Source organism: Mixophyes fleayi, chromosome 5, assembly GCF_038048845.1.
Source record: "Mixophyes fleayi isolate aMixFle1 chromosome 5, aMixFle1.hap1, whole genome shotgun sequence".
NCBI lineage: Eukaryota > Metazoa > Chordata > Amphibia > Anura > Limnodynastidae > Mixophyes > Mixophyes fleayi.
This window is the reverse complement of record NC_134406.1, coordinates 219440484-219462785: the sequence shown is the minus strand read 5'-3', so window position 1 is coordinate 219462785 and position 22302 is coordinate 219440484. Positions and strand designations below refer to the sequence as shown.

Sequence of the window (22302 nt, the reverse complement as noted above, 5' to 3'; positions counted from 1 at the left end):
AAATAGAAAAATAACTATTGCCATTAAGAAAGGGTTACTCATTTCGCCAACTCTGTAAGTCCTCATGTCTGAGTATGACCTATGTAACCTCCCGCAGAATTATGCGACTGTATAAAGGCACTTAACCTAAAAGGTTCTGATTACCTTAGATCCACCCAATACATCTCATGTGCCATCAACATTTTGAGCTTTGATAAAGGTTCTCTGGTGCACACCACAATGTTAAAATGATTAAGATGTGCCCGTCACCTTTAGAAAGTGGCTAACCTACCATCAGCTACATTTTGTAGGAACCAGAGTCTTCCCTAAGGCATGAGACACTTTGTTATCCATGCTCCAGTGACATCACTGGTGTCTTGGTCGCATTCTCATGAATGTAGGAAGTTGCTGCCTCAACAATGTGACAGTTTTACCTTTTGAAGTCCTGTGACTGCTGTCATTGAATGAATGTGTGTTATACATATAGAGGAGGAGCTGGTAAGTTTAACAGCCCGTTTTCCACAATAGGACAGCAGAAACCTATTTATTCAAAACTAAATTAATGTTCCTTCTGCCTTATGGTGGAAAAACATAGAAATGTGTCAACTTTTCTTGAGTGAGTGGTTTCCATCCATTTCTAAAAACTTCCAGAAGTCAGACAATTCTGCTTGGCCCTCCTGCCAATCCATTGTAGTATGTGATTCAGAGCGAATGATGGAAGAAAAACTAGATTTAAGTCAGAGCAGCTGGAATGTCTTGAACACAAGTAGATGTTTTAAACAATTCTATATATTCAATATTTAATAGCCACTTGAGTGCAAACAGAGACACCCCGTGAGGTGTGAGTAAATATGGCACCCAGGGGGCATTACTGGGGTTACTGGCAAGACCTGACTGACTTGCCAGTCCAATGAGTTTGGGTTTAAGCTTACCTTTCGAGAGAGAGAGAGCGCTGATCTTTCAGGATGAGTACCTGATTGAGTCTGAGTTATTACGCCTTCTGATCAGTAACTAGCTGCTATGTGAGTGAATGTGCCCGAGTTCCGAGAGGCCCAGAGAAGCTGCAGAGAGGTGGGGGTGAGAGTGATTACAAGGCAGGATATGTTGAGCAGTGTGTTCATAGATATCAGCTCTGAGAGACTCCCACTTGCTACTTTACAAGTGTGGCCTGAGACAGGGAGGAGTGGGGAGAAGGAGACAGAGGGTGTGACCACAAGCATATTAGAGGCTGAGACAAGAGATAGAATGGCAGACGCATCATGCAAGTATGACAGCTTCTGTGACCAGAGGTGTGTTTTATAATGCCAAATAACTAATAACTATGCTGGAGCATATTGTAAGAGTAGCAAATAAAAAGGTACATCGCTTATATCCATGAGAGAGACGTGGTCTGGTGCTCAATATTACTTCAACTGGTACCTGTACACCGCTACTATTGCTGTAACTGTATTACACAAACTTTACTGTTTAAACTGCATGTGCAGGGGCTTGTATTTGCCAATTCACCCATGAGGTGACAGAGACTGAGCTACAACTGGACGGCAGATCCAAGAGTACGAGAGAAGTGCAAGTGGAATACGCAGCTACAACACCGACACGGCGAGCAGAAGCTATCATTTATACTAGAAACCAGCAGAAAAATTAATAGTGATTTGCAAATTATCATCAATTCTGGATATTAGTTAAAAATATTAACAAATTCCTACATTGCTATGTCCACCAATACGGGTTTTTAATGTATCATTAGCATAGATGGATCCCAGTAGTATGGGCTTTCTAGAAGCAGGTCCTTGGCTACAGCAGATGTGCCCAGGTTCCCTGTGTCTCCTTAACCTACACTGTAGGATTCTGTACGTACAAAGTGCAAGTTATGTCTTGTTTGTAGTCCTGGGAATACTGTTCATTTGACCTATTTGTAGCTGTGCCCACTGCCCCACCTAATGATACAGGTAACCCCACTGACCAATGTCCCTATGGAGGAGAGTGACTGCATGTGTGGTGTCCTCAGAACACCGACCTGGGGATATCCAGACACTTCCACTGCTAATTCATAACTAGCGGCACCACAGCCTCAATCCAAGTGAAGTTTATTTTGATGCCAAGATCTTAAATTGGTGGATGCCTTGCTATAATTAGCTTAATCTGTTCATTGTAGCTGGACAAGAACTTTCAAAATATCCCAACTTACTGCAAGAACAATATGTTCTTTCAGCTAAAATATGCACACAAGTCAAAAGTAAATATATAAACGGGAGCATCTCCCAAACTCAATCTCTGGTGGACAGGGATGGATTTTTTTCCACAGAAACATGATTTATCTTTCTTTACAGTGCATGGGGTCTGGCTAAGCTTTTAATGCTGTGCTCTTTCTATTTTGCAGAGACATTCCAGATGTTTCATGTTCATGGGATTTTTCGGTTTCCTCCGAGACTGAAGTAAACCACACACTAAAAAAACATGGGAGAAAGTGGCTGGAAGGTGAGTGGAAGTGAGAAATTCGAAGGCACGGTGAGAGTAAAGCATTTCTGAAAGCGTCTTTGCACATTTCAATCATTCAAAGTACTTGACGTTCTAACCGTCCCTGATTCTGAAAGATCCTGCATGGCTGTTTAGCTGCATAAATGGACCTGAACCCTACAACAACTTGGTGGTGCAGAAATCGGTACTCTCCAATGACACATATGTGCACGTTGAATTACAAGGTGCAATTCAATTATTTGTCACTTGAAATAACGGCAGTTATGCCCCTTTACATTCACCTCATACTTGTATATACCTTTAAAAATATAAGTGGAATGAGGTCCTAAATGTTTTTTTAACTGGGATAGTCACTTTTAGGAATTATATTCAGTCATAAATGTGTTTAAAAGGAGAATTATTCAATAAATAATTTTGGACATCCCTTGATGTACAAATGCCTCAGGGTATAAACCCATGCAGGCATTCAAATATAATTATGTTCTCAATTCTACGGCCAGTAATGCAAGGGCAATAAGGAAAAGTGAAGTCTATATTCAATATGCTTAGCTACTTCAGGATAGTGCTCCAGAAACTGCCAAGTAATGGAGGTTATGGATTAATGATCTTTATTCTTCTTCTTCTGTGCTTTGTGTCAGGAACCTCCTGGGATTTGTAGCCACTACATTAACTGGACACATGATATCTGCTGAACTGAAGGCAGGTCGTATAGTTTGTGGAAGTTCCTTTTTATCATTGTGTGCGATCAAAGCTATGGCAAGTAGCCTTCATGTTATCTTCCAGCTATGACTCTATTATCTTCCGATCTGTTCCGGCTCCGCTGACCGGTTTTACAAGCTCATTGATCTTTTGTTGCCGACTCAGATTGCGCAACATTTCTCAGTTAGTCTCCTACACGGATCCTGGTCTGTGTTTTCGTATCTGTTATTGTTCTGCCTGCTTTGACCTTGAACTGTCTGAAGATTCTCTCTCATCCCTCCAATGTTGCTAACTTGCACTTCTATCCCAGTACCTTGCCCTTTCTCCACCTCCAGGTGCAATATTGTGTGTAGTAATGCAAGCAAACCTATTGTCTTTATTCCGGGCTCTCCAGATGACCTTACGGAGCTTGCGGTGTGCGGTCGTTCTCCTACGTGCCAGAACTTCTACCTGTGACTCAAACTACATGTCAGAGAGTGGTTGTGACTCTGTTAGCAATAAATAATGTTTTATACTGGTAATCTAATGAAGGGCCACAGTTGATTTATAATACCCAACACAAGAACAAATGCTTATATACCCAGCCCTGGGTATGTAATTGTGTTGCTAGTAAACGCTTGAGGACTCTGGGACTGTGGCATTAAACATGGTTATGAACTGGTTTTACTAACGGTTCAGTAAATTAGAACCAGATTCACTTCACACACAGGATGCATGTAGCTACCATGAAGATCATCTGCGATTCTGACACCATAGCGCCAACATGCTACATTCACACAGCCTGTATGGCCAATCATTAGATGGGACCTCTTCTCACCAGCGCCCAGACAGTCAAATATTAACCTGTAACTACAGTTATGTTGGTGCTGTTATAAGGGGGCACCAATAGTTATGGAGCATGTATGATAGTTATGGAGCATGTATGGGTCCACCTTGATCACCGCATAGCTGACATGTAATGAGCTGTCCTCTTGAGAACAAGGACCAGATGTGCTTTATCATCTGTGTTCAGGAGACTATTGCTGCACAATACACTTTTTTCCCGTGAGCCATTGATACCACCCATGTGTAACTACACTGGTGTTCTGTGAAATAAATCTATCCTCCTCTTCTGGCCTCTAACCAGACAGCATGGGTTGAAATCATGTTAAACTCCTAATTTTCTGTTTCTGCACTTTGTCAGATTTTATAAAGGGCAATAAAATCAAAATGAGACGTTTACCGGTCTCCAATGGCAGCTAGCAGATCTGCAAAATGTGAAGGATTTTGCTAGTAGGAAATTAAACACGTTTAAAAAGTATTACAAAAAATAGTTTTGTAATCTACACACTTAAAAAGTGCAGGAGTTTGTAAACACGTGTACAGGCCTTGATAGCAGTTGTGAAAGCTGGCAAGACACTGTGTGTGCTGTTACGATTAAACTTTCTGCTACCCATACACACACCCACATGCAGTCTCACTGCCCACTATGTGTGATGGAAATGTCTATTTATCCACAGATTATGTTGTAGCAATGGCATTTAGTGGATATTGTCCACACATGCAGCTTTCTAATAGTCTGAAGGTTCTTGAACTCTGAACAGCATATCTCCCAGTCTAGTTGCATAGGTTCTAATTATCCTCCTCCTATATTTATATAGTCAGAACATATTCCTGATCACTACATAATCATGTCATTTTATTCAGGTACTTTAGGCTCTGTCTCACTTGATCTTACAGCCCCATTTTCCTACCACAAAACACACAAATACTCACTAGGACCATTTTAGTCAGATGCCAATAAACCTATAAATATGTGGATACACTTATTTATCACACAGATAACAGCCTATGCCAACCATCTACCCTTTCTAACCTACCAAACCATTACAGTTGTCAGCAAGCGACCTGAAAAGTAACATGAAAATATGCTTTATACGCACCTCGTATTCTGGCATTTAATCTGTTATTATCTTCATGAGACCTGGCCAACCTGTGGCTCTCCAGATGTTATGAAACTACAAGTTCCAGCATGCTTTGCCTGTAGATAGCCAGCCGATAGCTGGCAGGGTGTTTAGACTGTACAGTGAATAGTATGTCCAGGACTGCTTGAAGCCACAAGTTCCATTAGTGGGAATGTAGGATTGAGGTGAAGCGGCTTCTGACCACGCTGTAGGTGGGTTCTAGACTGTCGGCAGTCTGCTCCACAGAGCTTTCTTTTCATATCCTTCTGCACTGTTGGTGACAAAGTAAGGATTTACTTTTTTAATTTATGCAACAAAATATCTACTAATAAAATAGGGGAAAATGGAGTAAAACATTTATATATCGACCTACATTTCTAACTAGACACCCACTTGTATACCTGCAAAAAAGATGCCATGTACATATAATGTACCTGCAAACATAAAATATATTTTCCCTAATTTTGACAGTTGCTCTTTCATTCAAGCAGTTAATGGAAACATAATCCTACAGGCAGATGTTACTGTGGGGAAGCTACAACATGCAGCAGCTTCATATCTATAGATCCAGGTGAGACAATTAGTGGTTTCAGGAGCAGACAGGTATATGGCCCCCACCACTGTGCTCTGTCGTAAGACCAGCACTAACATTTGTTGTTTGCAGAGTTACATTTATTTATCACTTGCTGGAAGCTCTAATTCTGGGCAGAAACAAATGTCAATATTTCTGCAGAAGACTACAATAGCAACAATATCATATAAATACAGTACAAGTCAAATCCAGACTGGAAAGCTCATTAATATTATTGACAAAAAACAATAACTTCAAGTTGGTGAAACAATTTTTAAGTGTTTTTCAAACAAAACTCCAAAACATGTTTTTGGTTTTTTTTTAATATTAACTATTTTGTGCTGGACACGCCAATGGTTATTTATTCAAAATTCCACAATAAATCCATTGTTCACATACAATCCCAGTAATTTCCACATTTTGCCATTAATAATTCCTTAATATACTAATCATGTACAGCTATAAAAAGAGGACCAGGGTGTCCATACAGCGAGTCTGTAGCGATTGTTCATGACCAGAAGAGGTTTCCCAAATATGTTTTTATTTCCACATTATTGTTCACGTCCCTGCATTTGAAATTAAAGAGGATCCACATCTTCATCAAGGCCACAAATATAAACAAGTGCCTTAAGTGTGCCCAGAATAACTGTGTGTCTTTAGAAGTTTGTAGATTAAAGGAAGTAAACAAATATCTCGAAAAAGAAAATGTTTTATTTATGTAACAAATAAACTGAATTGTTTTAATCTTCAAATAAAGCCACTGCTGTAAACCAACCAGAAACAAAAACAAATTAAATACACTTAAATTCACTTAAAATCCTTCAGTAAACCAGACCAGCCTTAAGCTATGATTTACTATACCATGGGATAATACCAGTGGAACAGACTTTGATTTGAAGTGGGATCAAGCTTAATTCAAGATCCATACCCAAAACAAATAGAACAGACTATGATAATTTCAGGTCATTAAATCCTTGGTGGTCCATTTTCTCTTTTAAACATTTCCCAGTAATATCTAAGAGTGTTTGTGAAGAACCATAAAGATTACATTAATTCAGATGTATATAACATCCAAACTTTTATTCTGGCTTTAGATGAAAAATACAAAGCCAATATATAATTTTAGAGCAAATTTGCTATTTTGGATATTTTCCCTGCCTGAAAATCTGCAGGTTTGAAGCCAGTTTGTAAGATGAAAACATTTTAATTGGCCCAAACATATGTTTTGTGGTCATTCCTTTAAATAATATGGATATATACAGAATGGATTGTTTTCATGGTTTACCCAAGGTATTGAGACTGCTAGTTAGCCCAAAGATATAATATCTTTATTAGTTTTTCCAATGACATGACATAGGGATAGGGTTTTCTTATGACAAACAAATGGTTGACATTCCTGGGGCCTTATTTGTGGCCCTTGGTAACTGCACAATATACAAGCAGGGCCACAACGAGTTGCAAATGTTCTCTCTGCAGCTGCACCTACAGAACTCGTTATGGGACCATCAAAATAGTTTGTTCAGATATCTTCAGCAGTAGACCGATTCATAACTGGAAGGTCATATTGAGCACTGCATGGGGAAACACAACCATCCAGTAATGGGTTAGGCTGCTGAACAGGCCGTGTGATTGCACTCTGCTAATATTAGATAAACAGATTTAAAAGCAAAGAGGCTACCAAAATACCTCTTGCTCTGCACAAATAGTTAGTTTGCTGTAATTTAACTAATCATGTGAAGATTCGGCCTCCTGAAGGGCCCAAATGGCAGAACATGACTGCAGCAGGGAGCCTGACCCAGGTCCCGCTGTTGTCCAGAAGTCTGAAATGAGCAAGTAAAGTTAGGGAATTAGCTGAGTTTTGTAGGGTCAGCAAATGAGGTTGCATGTGATCAGGGAGAGAAGGTAATTAGGTGAGAATGAGAACAGTGAAAGACTGAGACGCTGAGCAGCACATACATTCTTTTGTTTAATAATGTATTAGGTAATGTACTATGAATCTCTGCTGTCTGTGTATTGTATATTACTGTAAATTTTATGTACATCGCTGCGGACCTTTTGTGGCACCTTATAAAAGATGATATAATAATAATAATAATAATAATAATAATAATAATAATAATAATAGACAAGTGAGGCATCTTTTACTACAAATCCAGCTACTTTAGCTTGGGTGTCTTCCAGGATTCCTATTGATTGCACTGCATGGGATGGTGTAAGATATGCTGAAGGTTCAAACTAGCTGTCCCCTGCATGGCAGAGAGCACAAGTTATGGGAGATGCTATGTGCATGGTGATACCAGTTCAGTATGCTCAGGGTCCATAGCTGAAGGTCAGCAAGGATTCCAATAACAAAGTCACAGGGGCAAGTTCCCTGGAATTGCTACAAGGAGGCTGTGTATGTGGCCCTGCCCTTAGGTTTGGATTTGGCCATGGGTAGAAATGAAAGGATATGGAAAGGGGAATATATAGATAATCTCACATTGGAAGAACTGGTTCCAAAATCAGACAGGAAGAGTGATGGTAGGGGCAAGAATGGGCCAAGAATGAAGACTTTGGGAATTGGTTGCAGGCATTTGTGACAATTGGCAATTACTGGGCGGTAGAACCTACACAATGTGACTCAAGATTTATTATATAAATATGATTTTAGGGATACATAGATTATGGTTAACTGACATGTTCATATTAACACAAAGCTTTTAGTAAGAGGACGGTGATACATCCAGCTATGCAACAGGGTTGCAAAGATTTGGATCTATGTTTAACCTTGATGTCAAGCATCATTTCAAACACCAGTTCTTGGCTTTTAAGACACAGGGCTAAGGGCCACAGAAAGAGTTATTTGCTGTAAGTTTAATGAGTAGCAGTATAAGAGATTCAGAGTGCCATTATAGACATGACTGCTTGGCCTGTAGAGGTCCACACCTGTCCAATAGATGATTTTGATCTATAGATTTTAGTGAAAGAACAAGAACTACAGATGGAAAGACAATTAGACATGTAGTAGAATATAAATGTTTTTAAACATAATAGAATTTAGCGTTCAACGCTGCTCTATAGCAACAAAAGTCTTAAGACATTGTGAAAAACTAGAGAAAACTATAGCAATACAATAACAGTATTGAGTAAAGAGAGTCCCAAAGACGATAACATGACAAGCTATCTGCGCAAATTCTAAATTACTCTATAGACATTTTACACATATAGAATATCAAAATACAATACAACAACAACGTAGGGTAGTGGGTACAGGCGAGGGAGAGAGGGGAAAGGGAAGTGGGGGAAAAAGCTGGGAAGATCTCAGGGGTCAGTCTTTAATGGAGGGGGCTATGCGGTTTGAATCCCAAGTGGGGGTCAGATTAGAGAGCACTACAGTTACCATCATAGATGGTAATAAATTATTTTGGACAAGGTAACATGAGTCCATGTCTTGAAACTCTAACCATCTTAACCAAATGGCATAATAATCTGCAAATCTGTCTGAAGCATTAAATCACGCATGTGCTTGCAAAGCTCAATTCCTATGAACCACTCTTTCAAAGTTGGAGAGGAGGATCTCCAATGGGTTAGGATTACTGCTTTCACAGCACTGTTTAAATGTTTCAATAGGAATTTCTTGTATTGGGCAGCTGTGGTCAAGTTAAAGTAGCCAGAAGCTGGGATAGCACCCTGCATAATGTCATAAAATCCCTTGAGATGTGTAAAAGCGTCCCAATATCCTGGTTACATCTTCAACGAGTGTTAGGAATTGCAGGATACATTTTAGCAAGAAGGCTGGGACACTGGTACCACCAGGACAGAACTTTGTAGTGTGTCTCCAGAACAGCTACCACTGGGTGAGCTTACCTGGGTTATCTGAAATATTTTACTACTTGGGAATCACTGAAATGTTTGCTTCCAGTGACTGTTGTGTGAAATGAGTACTCTCAGAGTTAAACGCCTGGAGCACCAGGGGACATAGTTGTTTTTGGAAGGATTTACAGTAGGAGATGAAGAAAATATCTCGGCTCAGGTTTTTCCCAGAAGGGCTGGATTTGATTACTTCTGTCAGCTCCATAGATGCGATCCTATGTCAGCTTCTGAGAGAGTGCGGAATCCACTGGCCTTTATACAAGAGATCATTTTCTATTGTTTCTGCTGTATGTCTCCCTATAGAGACCCCAAAGATAAATTGTATAGTTTGGAGTAATACAAATGGAAGGCCGCTGCTATCCGGAGTAGTACGCCAATCTGAACCAGTGTCGTCTTTAATCACTTGGATATAAGATGTAGTTCTTGGAGCCTGTAGAGCTTTAGCCAGAAATCTTCCTGTCTTGTCCCCCCACTGGAAGAAACAGCTGCAACACTTGCAGATATATAATTTGATTTTATACAACATTAGCTATTTTAGCACCACCCTCGTCTCTATTAACTCCTTTAGAACATCTTTGGACATGGAGCACTTGTGTGACGTTTTTAAAGCCTTTAATTTACAAAGAAGGGAATGTTTCTGAGTTTGCAATAGATGTTTTAAGAGAACTAGATCGTCAGTTCAGAGAGGGAGGGCTAGAGGTTTTAAAGAAAAGGGCCCTGACACTGGTGTGGGTGCAGAGAATGAGCTGTAGCTAGGGCACAATTTTAATAAGAATACAGTGCACCTGCTAATAACTGTTTGCTTACGGGTTTTGGGCAATCCAAGAAAAAAGAGGAACTTGAATTCAGCAGTAGAACATAAGAGAAATAGTGCAGGAAAATCTGGCAAAGGACGTAGCTCTTGGAGAACGGCAGGTCCATCCGACAGGCTCCCATCTCAGGTTTTAGAGAGTGTCCCTCTTGTGTATTGCGTCAAAGAAGGAGCCAGGTATTCTGAATGAATCATCATCTTTTCGCTATCTTTTCTTGAGGAGTATCCCTGGTTTATAATGTGGAGTAAAATAGGCAGTTTGGGGTTCGGAGCCTATTTGGCCGGAAAATGGTGTTTGGAACTATGGCCATTAGATGGCTAAGTGCTCCCTGGACACCGAATGTGGTTCTCATAGAACGGTTTCTGGTTCTGTTGGCAGTTTAGCTGCAGAGTGAAGAAGAGGTAGGTAGTTTTCAGGTCTAATAATATTGCGGTGGTGGAGGTTTTAAACACTCTTCCAACTAGATCACTTGCTGTAGAGGCGTAACTACAGAGACTGTTTTTGCGATTTTTAAAGAAGAACATTTGGGTAAATAGCCAGGCACATTCCAGCGGTATAAAAAGAGATAGCTCCCATTCACTTTGTGAAATGCATTTCCTTGCACAATTAGACTTTCCTCTAGTCTTCAAACCTTTATAAAGTTTATCAACCACCCTCTTAACCTCCCTATTGTACCTTCTTATCACCCTTTACACAAGACAACGCTCCTGACCAACTCTGCCATGTGTGGTATGCCTTCATATTGTAAAACAGCCTGTTCAGTATATTTGGTCAAGAGGGGAATTCCACACATTTATAATACCCTCCTACAAGTTTATGAAGTTCGTAGTTTATCATCAGATTAGGAAATATATACAGAAGAATGGACACCATGAAAGGTAGAAGTATTAGGAATATTTGGGCTGTTGTAAAGAAGCGTGCAGGGGGGAGAAGAGAGCGAGCAGATGTTTGGGAGTGAGAGAGAGGAAAATACAGGTAGGAGACACAATCAGAAGCCAAGGAGATACATTTCCTGGATTAATGTAACAAATTATAACTTCCCTTTAGTAAGATGCTTTTTAAAAGGATGTTTACAAGCGCACTAGGGATTCATTTTAGTCCAAAACTGTGTTTACAAAACATAATTGAAAGTGAATTCCTCGCTCTGGAAAATCCGGACAAAAAAGTTACATAAGCGCTTTGCTGCTACAATTATTAATGACTATTGCTCTTAAAAAACTGTGTGTAATAAAACAGCCACAAATCAAAATAAAGATTACACAGAAGCATGTTAAGCTTTTCCATGTCACATCTGTGTAAAATACACCTCGACTCATTACAGGAATCCCTTTTAATCCAGTTAATGCAAGCGTTTAAATCAATTACATTGTGTGAAAACATCAATAACCACATAAAACCCTGTTGCCATAACAGTATTTCATTCCCTGTGTGTGTGCTCAGTGTCTTCCAGATGCCCTGCTCCGGCTACATATAAACAAGGGACAGAAAAACAGCCTCATGAAACAATGCAGACACAGGAGAGATGTGCACTGCAAGATGCCAGATCCCACAGCTTCCCATCACTGAGCTTTTAATTAGAATTCATATGTTGCCACCTGCTGGACCAACTGGGATCATCTTATGGACAGTTTCTTAAGCTCCATTATAGCAAGAAATGAGAATACAGAACATAGATTATACGGACGCACGCTGTATTGTCAGTAAAACAATTGTGAATGTGCGGAATTACAGCATTTCTGAGAACAGACTGCTGTTGGAAAACAAAATGTTATACTTGTTAGTGTACTTTAGTCCAATTTTATCAAGCTTGAATGGAACATTTCACACTGTATATTACACTGCTGCCCAGGGGTTGAAATGAAAATTTAGAAGTGGCGGCATGGAAATTGTAATGGGAATGTAAGTGAATGGAATTGAATAGTTATTATTATTATCCTTTATTTGTTAGGCGCCACAAGAGTTCCGCAGCGCCGTACAATGCACAAACAGTAGACAGTACAGGGTATTACATTACTGAACAGTAAACAAAAAATACTGACACTTCAGGAGCTCCAAGCAGGCTAATGCGGTAGAGATGGAGCAGAAGAGCTGGTAAGGACACAAGAGGGAGGAGGGCCCTGCTCAATGAGCTTACATCCTAAGGGAGGGTGAACAAAACACAAGTACAGAGGGAGTGAGTTGGAGTATAAAGGAGGGGAGGCGGGGTTAGGTGGAAGGTGGGTAGGCTTTGAGGAACAGGTGGGTTTTTAGTGCCCGTTTGAAGGAGCTAAGAGTGGGAGAGAGACGGATGGAGCGAGGCAGGTCATTCCAGTGAAGGGGGGGCAGCGCGGGAGAAGTCTTGGATTCTGGAGTGGGAAGAGGTAATCAGAGTGGAGGAGAGGCGACGGTCATTGGCCGAGCACAGAGAGCGGGCAGGAGTATGAATGGAGAGGAGGTCAGTGATATAGGGGGCAGTGGACTGGGAGAGCGCCTTGCACGTTGTGGTCAGGAGTTTGAAAAGGATTCTGTAGGGTATGGGGAGCCAGTGTAGGGCAAGGCAGAGAGGGGATGCGGAGGAGGAGCGGCGAGATAGGAAGATGAGTCTAGCAGCTGCGTTAAGAATAGAGCGGATGGGGGCGAGATGGGAGAGGGGGAGGCCGGAGAGGAGGAGGTTGCAGTAGTCCAGGCGGGAGATAATGAGTGCATGGATGATAGTTTTGGTGGCATCCTGAGAGAGGAAAGGTCGGATGCGGGCAATGTTGCGAAGTTGGAAGCGAGAGGCTTGGGCAAGGGATTGAATGTGGGGGGTGAAGGAGAGAGAAGAGTCGAAGGTAACGCCTAGGCAGCGAAGTTGGGTGACAGAAGAGATGGAGGTGTTATTAACAGTGATAGAGAGGTCGTGGTGGGAAGGCATAGTTTTACAATGAAGACAGTAGACATACCACCGTATATATACACAACACTTTGACCACTGCTGCTGTCTGACAAACAATTTAGAACGTCTCCCATCCATGAATAACTTATGAATGAGAATTAAACTTCACTGTGAAGCTCTACAATAGATTCATAGATTAGTAATAGTACAGTTGGTTGAAAGGCCTCAAATTATACCACACATGCACATAAGAACTTAATGTTATCAAGGTGTCCATTGACTGCCATTAGTGTACATTCTATCGAGCACTTTAGTTTTCTGTGCCATTTTCTCACTTTAGCACGGACTCCAATACATTAAAATATTATAATGTCAAGTTGTGCAGACTTGGGTAACAATGTACTATATTGCCTTTCACAACAAAGTGCACACATATACATTTAGGGATCTCCTGTCTCTCAGGTAGGTACTACCCCCAATCCTGTGAGGCATAGTGTCTCCACCAAACACCCGTACTTTTTTTTGTCAAATCTCCATTTTTTTCTGTCCTCCTGGATGAAAAGACCACAGACAATAGTAGAGGTCTGTTCATACGGACTTTCAAACATTAGGAATGAATTGGTGCTGTGGTGGATCATATATTGACTTAGTATTGTCTAACGTACTAGGTTGTTCCATGCAAATATCTATCTAGGTAATAAGGACCAATTACGTCTGTACAACTGGCTCTGTTTTTTTTTTTTAAAAAAAGTTTCACACCATTGTTATATCAAAACATCAGAGTCAGGGATAAAACAGGCCTGGACTGTCAATATGACTGCCATGAACACGCTCCCGGCTTCCGTGTCTTTGGGTGTTTACTGTATGAGGTTACACACAATTCCAGCACTCAAGTCTCTTTCTATCACACAGGTTATAGACCTGCTGAAATCTCCCCAAAACAGCGCTCTCACACCCCCACACACTTCAGGTTTGCCACCACCTATTGAATACGGGCAATAGGACCCCCATATACTGTCCCACACAGCTTCTGGTTACCCACAGATTAGCAAAGTCCACACCAGCAATCAAAGGGTTAACTCGTCACACCTCCAGACTGTTACACAAATGTAAATGCAAGCACACACTAGACTTGTTAGTCACGTCTTAACAAATCACACACACCGGCATTCAAAGGGTTAACTTGGTCAAGCTATATTCTTCTTCACACTAATGGATTCGTTAGAGTATCAAGGACGCCACTTAATAAATTTATAGATTTAATATACAAAAGGTACTGGGCATTCAGATATAAAAACAAAAAACAAAACTATTAAACAATTGACATAACATACACAAGCAAAACAGTTTAAAATAAAATTCATTCAAAGTATAATTTACATGAGTTGTATAATCTATGCCATTAAAAATTGGCTTGGAAGATGGACAGCTTATCAATGTGGATTGATTTTTTCAAAAGACTGACATCTTGTTGCTAACTGGCCTCATCTTTTAAAGACACTTCCACACCTGTCCCCGGCTCCAGGGGTTGTGGTGTGCGACACTTTTTTCAATCACCATTTGCATGTTGCCTGATTTACTACCCAATTCTACTATGTGGCCTAACATTTCTGTGGAGCATCACACAGACCCAATTTTATTATTAATAGATCCCCTATGAATTTACCAATCTATTGATACCAAACTGCCTAGGTACACAGCATCAGTTGAGCTTATACTCTTTTCCTCATCTTCTGTGTGTGACAGAATCCTTATTTTGACATATGAGCTGCCCTGCATCATGCTATTGAGGAATATGTAGTTGAACACTACTTTTATTGATTTTAAAGGCATATTTTAAAACTGAATTATTTTTCTCTATATAAAATACATCCAGTCGGCACATGGTCTCCTTGAGCCAGACACCATGCTGAGCGGTTCCAAAAAGTCTATGCAGGTGTCAAAACTCCATACCAGGCAAGGATATAGCTCACCACAGGGGCATTTGAAGCTGCTACAGGTGACACTACTATCTTCTAACACTTGGATGTGCAGAGTCACCGAATACACACACAACAGACTTTCTGACTTCACATTTTACACTTTAGTAGCTCAATTTATCAATAAATTCATTTGATATACCATATTTACACTGCCATTATAATTTAGGCCTTATTCCCCACAATTATGTGAAGGGTTGACCCTTATAAATAAACTGTAACTTCTCTATGTTCACGACAATGGCTTTCCTGGTATTTGCCAGGGCATCTGGTGTACCTGAAAGTATCACTGAGCTTAACTGGCCTTTCAATCCTTTATTAAAATGAGCTGCTTGCTTCCAGCAGACTAACAACCTTGCATTTATAAAATAGACTGCGTAAAGGGCAGCATTAGTAGACACTATAGCAAACCTGGAGCAATACTTTTCTGGGCTTTGGGTCAGAAATGTGGGCTGTAGTGCTTTTAATGCAAGGGCTGCTTATTAAAGTCCAATCCTGGGGAAAACAGATGTATGCACCTACTGACTTGGACCTGCCAATACATTTACTAGAGAATCCATACACCTAGAGCTTTAACACCTCTTTATGAAAGAATTAGGCCATTTGCACTGGGACTTTTAATACTAGGTTGATATTACTTTGGTCAGTGCTAAATATGAGTGGACTGCATTCTTGATCATCTTGAAATATGTGGAAAGGTGTGATAAACAGATTCGACAGTTACATGATCGACAGGGTTGGAAAGTTGAAAATAATGACATAGAATTACTAAGTCAACAATTCAAATGTAGTCAGTATTACTAAGCTGACAATAATATCCCTAACCTTAACCATATAATAAGGTCTACATTTCAATTGTAGACCTAATGATAATGTTGACCATGTGAATTGTCGACCTAATAATACTGTCAACATTTCAGCAGTCAACCTAACGTTGTTGACTTTTCGAACGTCGACAAACATGTCCAGTTATGGCCAAATGCTTATCCCTGGACCAGTACTTAAATGAAAATAGGAGAAGCAATATAAGGTCTCTGAAGCATTACTCCCTGAGCTGCGAGCTGAAATCCAGCGTGAAAGGTACCATAATAAAGGTAATTACACGCACTATTACCTTAATGACGGTAATAGTGCGCACACCGCATTACTTTTCCATGTAACACCAACAATTGAATATGCACCGGAGTATCTTTCCACTTAAGCTCGCATGCCTGCGCAGAAGTGGGAGCAGGTGCTGTCTGAAAGTCTCGTCCCCAAACACACTTGAAGAGGAACGTGCATTCCTCTAATGAAGTGAGGTAAAAAGGTTTTCATAGAGATGATCTTGTTTTATAACCAGTGATAGGAACATCGCCCTGTCATTTAGGGCTTGGGTACAGCGCATAAAACAAAACAATGTCAGTACTGTGCAACAGCTGTCAAAAACTCTTTAAAAACAATCCTGTGGCATTGGGTAGTACTATTAGATAGTAGAAATTGCTCTGTTCAACTTCGGCACCTACTTATTAATGTGCTTTGAAAAACATGGCGTGTTATTCTTCTAAATTACACACTGGGCAAAGACTGCAAAAATCACTGCACTCTGACAAAACCAGTCACACAGACCGACTTACTCACAAGGCTTCAGAACACATGACTGTCACTTAGCATGCCTGCAACACCAGGAACAAGTGGATCAGCTCTGGGCCGTGGGCTACTACCCTAAAGTGAACCATAAATCTGAAGATAAAGCATATCTTGTTTTCATAAAAACAACAAATGCAAACATTTGCCACAAAGATAAGAAAAACACATATTTGATGGTTTCATTCATATTTAAATCAACTATACTAAATTAATATAGATATGGGAAAAATATATGCATTAACGCTGCACTACCATCCATTAGGTACATTTTTTCTTAAAACAAACAGTTTTTTTCTGGAGCATATTATTTTTGTAATTTACACAACATTATTACATAGCTCTTTACACAGAATACTTAAGGCACACCCTATACTGTGTCTAGTTTTCAATCGATTGTGGGTGTCTCTGACACAACAGACAAAGGGACACATGAAGTCGACACTTCCAGGTCTCGCAGTGTCTTTGTTATATAGTCAGTCTCCTTAATCAATGTAGAAAAAAACTTTTATATCCTAAGCAAAAGGATGAATAATATTGGGGACTCCTATAAAAATCCCAATAAGGGATTAATATAAAAATCTATATTAATGAAATAAATACTAAAACCACGAATCAATCCACTCGGTAGCACCAATTGCGGCTTCTTTGAAGGATTGCTGTGTATCAATCTCTGAATATCTTACAAGAGCTACTATGTAAAACTATTTTATAACCCACTTTTTAGTCTCAAGTGGATGCTGCCATGATCGTGACATTCCTCCTAATGTTAGGTGCCAGGGCCAAAAATATCCAGCAATTTTGTAAGGAAAAAATTGTAGTGCATAGACAACACCAGCAAATAAAAAAAAATAGATAAGTATATTATGCACACAGAGCATGGAGGAATGGTGAAGGCCCAGGTCACCCTTCCCTCTGACTCCCGCTACCAAAATGCTTCCCCCCTCACTCCCCGTGGTCCAGCTTTGTTCTCAAAAGAGCAGAGCGGAGGCCTCTACTGAGCATGGGCTTTATTGTGCGAACTCAGAAAAGGCCCCCACTATGCAGAGGGTGCCCAGGATGTGAAAGCAGAATTGCCAGAACAGTACCCAAATTTTGCTACTGTTCCACGATGCTCTGTTTCGCTCCCGAGTACAGGGATTTGCTGAGTATTCTATTACAGAGCAGGACAAAACACAATTACAAACATTTATACTTTAGTTGACATTGTTATAAAATACAGTGCTAACTTTACACTACTATTTCAACATATTCATCCCTCTTTTAGGCTACTACACTTTTATAGAATACTTTCAAAGGTGAGACAGGGTAGATACACTGATGGATGTGCGGTTGTATCCTTTGCCGAGTCATGAATGTAACATCTATAATGTCTTTGGCATACAATGCAATTAAAAAGAGAATTCTTAAACAGCTGGCTACACACAGGCCTATTCTGCTGAGCAATTAGTTCATAAACTGAGGCCAGCAGTTGGAATATGGCCGCACACAAAGGCCAATAATTATCATCTTATGACTGTTTTTTAAAGGATGGCCGATACAAATCTGATTAATTTTGTTCGGATCATTATAGAGCATAATGCTTATTTTGGGAAAACAAACACTGTAATATTAGGCCAGTGGCACAATATCTCCAGCAATATTGAAGCGTGTGCTCAGATAAATTTGTCACCTGATTTAGCCAGGAAGTATAAGACGTGCGTGATGGCACTGACCACCTAAAGGGTTTCTCCATTCTCCAAGCACCCAACAATCAGCCCGAGGGAGATTTAAAAGGTCATCAATGTGATTAGACTGAAGCCGTTGCTGGCCAATAGCACAGTAACTCGCAACTCATAGCAACCACTCAGACTAGTGTAAGTTAGACTCATGAAACCATGTGACTTTTTTGCCCATATGGTATAATACAGCACATCTACACTACTTACATCATGTTACTAAAAAATGCTTTTGTATATTTTGGATTTTGTACCAACAAACACATACATTACAGTATATCGGGTGGCATAAGTAACCTTTACTCTGTTCCTAAATGGTATATTTAGAAACAAATATTACATTTTTCCTTTTAAATAAAACATTTCTTAAAATGTAAACAAGGTTATACCGCAAAAAGAATAGTACACATTTCAATACCATCTACCACATTCTGTACATGAAAAGGATTAGAATACAGTCATTGTTTAAATGTAGCGGTGTTGTCTTTGGGTGTGCTTGTCATAGACGGAGCCTTGTTTCCCAGATTACAGAACATATTTACAGAGCAGTTCTCTACTCTATGTGCCAATAAACATTTCAGTGACATGGCTAAAAATCCTAAAAAGTTAGAGGACATAGCACAATACATACACAATATAGTGTGTGTGTGTATATATATATATATATATATATATATATATATATATATATATATATATATATATATATATATATATATACATACACACATATATATATATATATATATATATATATATACACACACACACACACATATATATATATATACATATAGTAAATATATACTATACGTAGTGTCATAATATGAAACAATGAAGTTTCAAACCACAATAACAAAAAGGCCAATAATGATCATCTTATGTTTTTTAAAGGATAGCTGATACAAATCTGATTAATTTGTTATTTCACAACAGAATCACATTTGTGCACATTTCCACAGATAAAATGTGACATAGCTCTCAGAATTCAGTACAGAATGTATTGTCAGATCTGAGTCCCTTACCTTGTGCATTCAGCTTAAACCCGATTTGGCAAAATTAGTGTTCCCAAGAAAATATCCGTCCTACAATAAGAAAACAGAGGTCAGCTGGTACGCAGGAACAAAATCATAAAACCCCAACACAATTACATTATTGTTTTTTTTTTAGACAGTGCCAATCCTTGTGGTGTTAGGCCCTTGGAAGCCGCCAAGTAGAGGTTTTTGGTGAAAAACACAGAGGTGACCTTTACAAAGTGCACTTACCAATTCAGATTCAATGGTATGTAAACAAACAAAACTACTTGTATATCATGCTTGCTGTTTGCCCCAGAAATGTAGCAGTGATTGAGCTTTCTAGAACATGTTTTCCCCTGTTTGCTGGCAATTCCTGCCATATACCCATATACTATACACACCCCTGTTAGAAAAAGGAGACAGATCTAGCAGCTTTCCATTTATAAAAAATAAATATATAATCACACACATACTGCTCGTGAACAGATTTGCAGTAGATAATGATGGTTACATAAAAGATAAATCAACATGAACAATGTATATGGAATATAGACTTGGCCCAAAAAAATGGTTGCCTCCACTGAGTATAGGTAACAGATACACGTTAAGCTTTCTATGAAAGAATATTTGGAGCTCCCAAACGGGTTCCCGATTAGCAATTTGAATGACAAACCTTTTGAATCCTTTTAGAATTTCAGAAATGCAGCTGTAACCATCATTTATTATTAATAGGACATAACATGACATGTTCTCCTGAGTAATTATTTGTGCAAGTTGTAAATGAAATTACTCAATGGTTGTAGATCAGATAAAGGTAAACTAACTGTCAAATAAATATTTGTACACATTACAATATTGTAGACAAAATATATGACTAAATATCCGGAAGAAGTAATAACGTTACTTATATCTTGCATACACATTGCAATTTTAAATATAAAGCACCGTGCAATGCATTTAAAGCTTGTTATTATTACTTGCAAGCAAAAAGTTTTAGGTACAGTTCTGTAAAGGTTATGCCCTCAACATACTTTATATGTAGGAGTAATTTTTATTTTAACTAATACTATTCTTTCAACACTACGACAAAGGCATATAGTACTTCTGAAGATCACTTCCTACATTATTTTCATCCATTACATCATGCGGACACTCTAACAAGTAACTCCCAGTTACTGACCGGAAAATGTCTCGAACATGAGATAAAAGACAACATAAATACCATTAGCAGAGATCAGTAAAGACATGATAAAATTAAAAATGCCATACGATACAAAACACATACACAAACCTCAACAGATCTTTGAAGACTGTTACTGTAAAGAGCTGCTCCTGCCAATCCCCACACCCACCTCCTGTGTGTGACAGTCCCTCGGTGCCAAGCTGAGACAGCCCTGTTCTACACAAACACCAGACAGGAGGGAGTTGTGAATTGGGGCTGTGATTTGTGCCTGTGCAGCGTGGCAAGCTAGGCACTACACAAGGAGGCAAACCAGTAATCTCCCCAACACCTAAACCCTGGAGAGGTCAGAACAACTCTGCAAACAGCAGGGACAGTATGGACGGAAAGTCTAACATCCTCATTGCCCTACAAAGTGTTGCACTAACTGGTCACACAATCACAGATAATTTACCCTCCTTTGACGAGCTCATAGCCTGCAGCACATTGACTGTCCTATTTTCATGTGTCAGCTTATATTGTAGTCCAACTGTAGTGCTCTCAATGTATTACCAAAAAACATGGCATTAAATAACACAATTGTGTAATTATAAATAACTGTACTTTTTGTATTTCCAGATAATTTCAGCTAAACTTATTACAGATGGTGCTGGGGCAGAAATAACAGTATAAAAGATGGATCAAATATTCGAGTACAAAAATAGAATTCATGGCTTGTATGGGTTCTGAAATTCTAGTAACATTAGTAACCAAAGACTATGCAATTTATCCAAATGATGGTTGTGCTTTATGAATTTACACATTAACTACTTCAGAACTGCACATTAAACATAAGAATATTTAGCAGTATTAAGGGTGAAGAGCCGTGTCCTGCTGGGAGCATGCTCAGTGTGCTCCTGAGAAGCATTCTGTAACATCAAGCTGTCAGCTTTCAAGATATTGGCTCGGAATTATCATATAAGCTCTGTTTCAAAGGCAGTCATGACACAGAGATGGAGGGGGAACACTTGTATAGCAGACGTGTGGCATATGAATGAATAACTTTACTTATCAAGTAATCTTTTATTCACACTGTACAATTAATATTAAATTTTAGCTTTTTCAAAACTATATGAGGAATAAGATTGGAATTATTGGCTATTTTGATTCACTTGAGTTTTGTACCCAACTGATATTTTGAACTAGGTGTCAGGAGCCAGGGTCCTGGATCCTGCGTCTCATGAATCAGTAGTATCGACTTGGCCCAAGTTATTTGTTCCAGCCTGTCCTATTTGCACTGTGTGCAGTACTCCTGTTCCACCTGATCCAGTGGCAGCAGAGATCTAGTATCAATCCAGTCAAATCCGGGTGGCTCACCTTCCCATTCCATTAGAGACACAATCCTCTGATAGTATCAGTCTGTAGTCAGCCCTACAAAGAGTCACGCCACCCGATTTCCTGTGCTGTTCTATTGTTCGCCCATAACCCGTTTGGCAGACATACTGCTTACCAATGGACAACCTGCCACAAGTATCTGATTGTACCACTGCTGGGGCCTACCAGTCTCTACCATTGAACTGCTATCTTAATCATGCTCCGCAGCCAGCAGGAGCCTCAAA

The 22302-nt window shown here is 39.6% G+C and overlaps 1 protein-coding gene across 1 annotated transcript in view; it reads right to left on the bottom strand.

Moving 5' to 3' along the window:
* Nucleotides 1-19593, bottom strand: part of MAPRE2 (microtubule associated protein RP/EB family member 2) — a 124120-nt gene extending 104527 nt beyond the window's left edge. Inside the window, exon 1 of the mRNA XM_075213490.1 lies at nucleotides 19534-19593. The gene's annotated coding sequence lies outside the window, so the exon portion shown is untranslated. The remainder of the gene's footprint in view (nucleotides 1-19533) is intronic.
* Nucleotides 19594-22302: the final 2709 nt, after the last annotated feature.